Here is a 7,048-nt window from a genome sequence, read left to right as displayed (position 1 = left end):
ATTTATATATCTTAAGAGTTTAAGATCAAGAACAAGAACCCTAACATGCTAGAAACCCTTGAAAATAAAATTCTAATCCCATTAGGAATAAATTTCATTAAAGGGTTTCTATCTTTGTATATCTCCATATAAACCGCAACATATAAAGCACTTCAATTATAACATACAGATTCAATGGAAACAACACATGTTCATAAAATGGTCAACAAACATAATGGATACCATGTCTTATTATCAAAAATAATAAAACAAAATTGACCAAGGGAAATAAGCAACATTACCATTGTGGGGACTCAATTTGGATTTGACCCTGAGTATGAATGGGTTTTCAGCCCAACAAGCCCAAACAATAAATTTGTAGAGAGTGGGTTAAAGGTTTAGGCACTGGCCGTCGTTCACCAAGCATGAACTCTCTTTTATTGAAAAAAATACTTAGAGTTTATTTACAACTGGGGGGATGCTCCTCGGCCCGTGGCCGAGGAGCTCCTTTCCTTCTCCTTTCCCACCCCCCCCCCCTTTGCTTACTTTACTTGCTTTTCTTATATAGTCTTCATCTTCCTATCTCCTTCTTCCATCTGTTGATCATCCATTCGCCTCTTTTCTGGCCGTCCGTCCCATCAGAGGCCTTATCAGTACTCAAGTGGTTCACTCTGATTAACGTTGCCCTGCTAAGGGGTTATATCTCCATTAATGCGGCCAGAGGGGTTAGGTGAATGCATTAAGTGTGAATATGACAGCTCGCTATAGGTTTGTCCCTTCCCAAAAATTATCCTTAGTATGCCGAGGACGAAGAGGTCCTCGGCGTGGGTCAAAAAAGAGGCTTTCCCCAACTTAGCCTTGGATGGTTAGTCTTCCTCGGCGCCGGCCTTGGGCCTACTACGCGATGGGCTGAGGCTGTCAGGCCCACGGGCCCCACAATAGCCCCTCAAAACCCTGCTGCACGTTCCCTTGGACGGGGAGGAGAGTTTTGATACCTACGGGCCCTCTAGTCGAATCGCCCCACTTCGGTTCGTCCTAATGCTGGCGACTTTTCGACTGCCCGATGTGCGTTTTTTGTGTTTCATGACTTAATATGTACCCACATTAAATTTTGGCGGCACCACGTTTCCCACTTTCAACGGTGTGATGGTAATTGTTCGGTGGAGATCTCCTGCTTTTATAGGCAGGCAGTTACATTTGGGGAACCTAAGGGGGAGTATAAGTACCTGTTTGAACCGCCTGGCATGAAGCCCTCAACCAAGCAGGGTTGATGCCTCTTCTGACCTTAGGAGGGAGGACAAGGTATATTACCCAATTGTAATTCACGAGACTACCTCTGCTGCTCCCGAGGAGGGGTCCTCATTACCAGCGGTTGAGAGTCACGATAAGACCGCCGAGGATATATCTTTAACTGACCAACCATCCGAGGAGGTTAAACCCCAGAGAACGTTGGGGGGAGTTATAACCGAGGGTCAGGAAATACCACAAGACGTGGCGAGGCCTCCGGCGGACCCTTCGAGACAAAGCCCTTAGGCCTTGGCTAAAGCCTTTTGATTTGCTTATCAAATTAATTTGCCTACTGAGTTTGGGAGACTGGTATACGACATAGGATAATTTTGTTTATTTTCTCTTTCATTCTCTCTTTTATTTCATTTTGTTTCTTGCCTCAGTGGCGTTGTAAGGAAATTGAATACTTTCTATTTGAGCTGAATGCTTAATACTTTGCTTCCAACTACAGATGTTTCCTTTTTTTTGCTTTACTATAATATTCTGCTCGATATTTGTATTCTATTCTGGAGTTAGTCTCATGAAATCATCTGTTATCCTTCAAATATAAATCTAAGGACCGTGTTATATCTTGACTCTAGGTAACGCTTTGGTTTTTCTCCAGATAGTTATTTTCTCCATGGGTTCGAGTCCGAGGACCACGCAATACCTTCGTTCTATCTAGTACTTCTATTTTTCTGTAAGTATCTAGTTTTTCATAGGCTTGGGTCCGAGGACCATGCAATACCTTGGTTCTGTCTAGTACTTCTATTTTTCTGTAAGTATCTAGTTTTCCATAGGCTTGAGTCCGAGGACCACGCAATACCTTGGTTCTGTCTAGTACTTCTATTTTTCTGTAAGTATCTAGTTTTCCATAGGCTTGGGTCCGAGGACCATGCAATACCCTGGTTCTGTCTAGTACTTCTATTTTTCTGTAAGTATCTAGTTTTTCATAGGCTTGGGTCCGAGGACCATGCAATACCCTGGTTCTGTCTAGTACTTCTATTTTTCTGTAAGTATCTAGTTTTCCATAGGCTTGGGTCCGAGGACCATGCAATACCTTGGTTCTGTCTAGTACTTCTATTTTTNGGTTATTTAAAAAATATATTAAATATATAATATATTTAAATATATATTAAATATGAGTGGGTCAGGTCGGGTTTGGCGGCTTTGTAATTTTATGACCCAAACCCAACTCAACCCGCTATAAAAAAAGTTTTGTAACCCAACCCAACCTGCTAAGTCCTAAAAACCAACCCAACCGGCAGGTTGGGTTGGGTTAGGTCGGGTTTGGTAGGTTGGTGGGTTTTCTGCACACCCCCACTTAAGTGTGTAAGACATATTAAACTAGACCACTGTGAGATTAATAATTCAATTAACAACTGTCACCTGAATAATTAATCTCACAACTTCTAATTTCATAGAATCTCAATCCTGAGAGGATAGTGAACCCGATCATGAAATGTAGGTTATTTGATATATCATGAGTGAGATTTAATTTAACAGTCGAAACCTCAGTATGTTGGGTAACCACACGTAGTGTTGAGGGAACACATATTCTCAAGATGGAATCTATAATCTCTTTTAGTGTTGAGGGAACACATATTCTCAAGATGAAATCTATAATCTCTTTCATAAAGACATGAAATATCATCTTGAGATAAGTTTAATAGGAATTGGTTATTCAGGGCCGGCCACTTTAGTAAAGAGGTACTAAAGTTCATATTTTATGAAATTAAATTTTATAAATTTGAATAACTAAAAGATTAAAACATGAACTCAAAGAATAAAATAGTTGTTTACAAAGTGACAGTTTAATTATGACTTTATTCATTGTGGATATTTCATGGAAGGACCAATGATATTATATTAGTCTTGGGATATAATTTATTAATAAGGCCTAAAGTGCAATTATATTTCTATAGTAGTACTTGTTATATAATTAATTTTAACTTTGGGCTTGTCAAGAGTTGACAGATAAGTCTAAAACCTATTGGAGCTAGAGCATTATTAGTTCCTTTGGTCCCATCCCAAGCCACACACTAAAGCGTAATTGGGCTAGCCCAAAAAACTAACCCAATTAGATAATCAATTTTTATTTAATAAGAGTTATTAAATAAAGTAACTGCCAAGGTAGTTAATATATACATATGATTAAAAGAAGAGAAAACACTTTTTCTATGAAGAATCTTTTGAATACACTTTTCCAAAAAGGAAAATCAACGTACTTAAGAACTAATTGAGAGATCACTCATCTTGGGCACCATGTGGAGTTAGCATAAAGATTGAAGGTATTCTCAAATCTTGTTTTTGAATTTTACTGCATCAATGTATGCTTTCTCTTCTTTATTCTAAAATTCAAGGTTATATGTTATCTCTCATGAATGAAGTAGATCCTTGTGTTGCTTTCACTGTGGGTTTTGTATGAGATGCAAAACCAGTTTTTCCAACAAGTGGTATTAGAGCAAACTTCAATATCATGCTTGTATAACATGTGATTGGGTTTTAGAATTAAAGAAATCTGTTTTCTTGGTGTTTCAAAATTATGCAAAAAAAATTACTGCTTAATTTTGTTTAGATTTATTGTTCAATAAACCCTGAGTGCATTTATTAATATATGGGATATATTGTTTTGTTTGGTTCAAAGAGGCCACGTTTATATTTGTTTTCTTTTCAGTGCCGTGTGCTTGTTCAATGCTATGTTTATTGAAATTGAAATTAGCCTTTTTTTTATCATTATCAAGTTAGCGTTAGAATCGTAATAGTGCAATATAAATGCATTGTTTCACTTCTATGTTGGCGTTGGAATTTAAATGCTAGAACTTGACAAGTAATGAAACATGTTTGTGTGTTTTCTTTCTTGGATGGTTGTGGGGCCCGTGGGCCTGACAGCCTCAGCCCATCGCGTAGCAGGCCCAAGGCCGGCGCCGAGGAAGACTGACCATCCAAGGCTAAGTTGGGGAAAGCCTCTTTTTTGACCCACGCCGAGGACCTCTTCATCCTCGGCATACTAAGGATAATTTTTGGAAAGGGACAAGCCCATAGCGAGCTGTCACATTCACACTTAATGCATTCACCTAACCCCTCTGGCCGCATTAATGGGGATATAACCCTTAGCAGGGCAACGTTGATCAGAGTGAACCACTTGAGTACGGATAAGGCCTCTAATGGGACGGACGACTAGAAGAGAGGCGAATGGATGATCAACAGATGGAAGAAGGAGATAGGAAGATGAAGACTATATAAGAAAAGCAAGTAAAGTAAGCAAAGGGGGGGGGAAAGGAGAAGGAAAGGAGCTCCTCGGCCACGGGCCGAGGAGCATCCCCCCAGTTGTAAATAAACTCTAAGTATTTTTTCAATAAAAGAGAGTTCATGCTTGGTGAACGACGGCCAGCGCCTAAACCTTTAACCAACTCTCTACAAATTTATTGTTTGGGCTTGTTGGGCTGAAAACTCATTCATACTCAGGGTCAAATCCAAATTGAGTTCCCACAATTGGCGCCGTCTGTGGGAGGATTAGGGTGCTGGCCGGCGCACCAGGCGATTGTTCTAAGTGGTCGTTTTACAGTAGGTTGGCGAAGTAAAAAAAAAAAAAAATAGAAGATTTGACAAAGAAAAGAGAGATCTTGATATTATTTCATAAACAGAAACAGTACAAATTACAATCAGAGGCTCAGGCAGGCGTGTTTCACAAACAAATTTACAAGCTAATCCTACCAGCTAGTTCTACAATTAGAGGCCCAGGTGGACCAGCCCTAAAAAACTAGTTAGAGGGAAGTGTCAACCCATGCTTTTATTGGCATCAAGAGAATGGGAGAACTTGACACCAAAAGCAGGGAAGGGGAGGGCCAGCTTGTTTCAAGGCCGCCAACAACTCCTTTCTCGGAGCAGCGGAGCTGGAACAAAGAGAGGAGCAGATGCAGGGGCTCCGGGACACCTTCCCCATGATGTTCCCTTGATTCTCTCCAATCCTCGCGAGTGTTGGCCGTTGGAGACGGCAACACTCGAGCACCGCCCATGATAGAATTCGCACGTCTTCTTCGTCGGGGTGCGCTCCGAGGAGAGACGTTAGGTACTTTAACAACATCCCTCCGGGCCACCTTGTATGGCCCATCGGGGTTACGCCTAGATTCTGCCGCACTGGAAGCCCAGTGGGGGCTGCGGCCATAACGGCTCTTGGCACGGATGTCCTCACACCCGCCCAAAGCCGCCTCATATTGCCAATTCCAGTCACAATTCCGGCGGGTTGTTAAAAGGGCTTGGGGAGCTGTAAGGATGTGTCTTTTCTGTTTGTGTTGGGAGGTTCATGGATTGTGGAGAAACCATCTCCCCACCTTATATAGGGGATGAGGGTTGGTGAGAATTAATTCATGCAGAATTCGAAAAGAGAATTATCAGCTGGGCTAATAATGAAGCTACCAATTTCCAAGGAGGCGTATGGACCGTTGGACTCGTGTTAATTCACGAGGACATTAATGAAGGCGCGTTTCGCGCACCGAAGCGTCAAGCGCGGAACACGAACAGACAAAGGGCGCTTCATAAATGAAAAAGATGGGGCCTCGAGCTGGAGGCGAGATCAACGCACGTGTAAAGATCATAATCGACCCAAGGAGGAATCACCTCCAGTAAAGCGGTTCGAGGACAAACCCCTATTTACAGAAAAATAGAAGTGGTAGACAGAACCAAGGTATTGCATGGTCCTCGGACCCAAGCCTATGGTAAAACTATTCACACCATTATACCTGGGTACTAGACAAACCAAGGTATTGCATGGTCCTCGGACTCAAACCTATGGGAAACTAGATACTTACAGAAAAATAGAAGTGTAGACAGAACAGGTATTGCATGGTCCTCGACCTAAGCCTATGGTAAAACTATTCACACCATTATACCTGGGTACTAGACAGAACCAAGGTATTGCATGGTCCTCGGACTCAAACCTATGGGGAAACTAGATACTTACAGAAAAATAGAAGTGGTAGACAGAACCAAGGTATTGCATGGTCCTCGGACCCAAGCCTATGGTAAAACTATTCACACCATTATACCTGGGTACTAGACAGAACCAAGGTATTGCATGGTCCTCGGACTCAAACCTATGGGGAAACTAGATACTTACAGAAAAATAGAAGTGGTAGACAGAGCCAAGGTATTGCATGGTCTCGGACCCAAGCCTATGGTAAAACTATTCACACCATTATACCTGGGTACTAGACAGAACCAAGGTATTGCATGGTCCTCGGACTCAAACCTATGGGGAAACTAGATACTTACAGAAAAATAGAAGTGGTAGATAGAACCAAGGTATTGCATGGTCCTCGGACCCAAGCCTATGGTAAAACTATTCACACCATTATACCTGGGTACTAGACAGAACCAAGGTATTGCATGGTCCTCGGACTCAAACCTATGGGAAAACTAGATACTTACAGAAAAATAGAAGGGTAGACAGAACCAAGGTATTGCATGGTCCTCGGACCCAAGCCTATGGTAAACTATTCACACCATTATACCTGGGTACTAGACAGAACCAAGGTATTGCATGGTCCTCGAACTCAAATCTATGGGGAAACTAGATACTTACAGAAAAATGAAGGGGTAGGCAGAACCAAGGTATTGCATGGTCCTCGGACCCAAGCCTATGGAAAACTAGATACTTACAAAAAATAGAAGTACTAGACAGAACCAAGGTATTGCATGGTCCTCGACCCAAGCCTATGGAAAACTAGATACTTACAGAAAAATAGAAGTACTAGACAGAACCAGGGTATTGCATGGTCCTCGGACCCAAGCCTATGAAAAA

Source organism: Quercus suber, unplaced genomic scaffold (genome assembly GCF_002906115.3).
Source record: "Quercus suber isolate HL8 unplaced genomic scaffold, Cork oak 2.0 scaffold_788, whole genome shotgun sequence".
In the NCBI taxonomy this organism is placed as follows: domain Eukaryota; kingdom Viridiplantae; phylum Streptophyta; class Magnoliopsida; order Fagales; family Fagaceae; genus Quercus; species Quercus suber.
The sequence above is the reverse complement of the archived record's forward strand: the minus strand, read 5'-3'. Positions refer to the sequence as shown.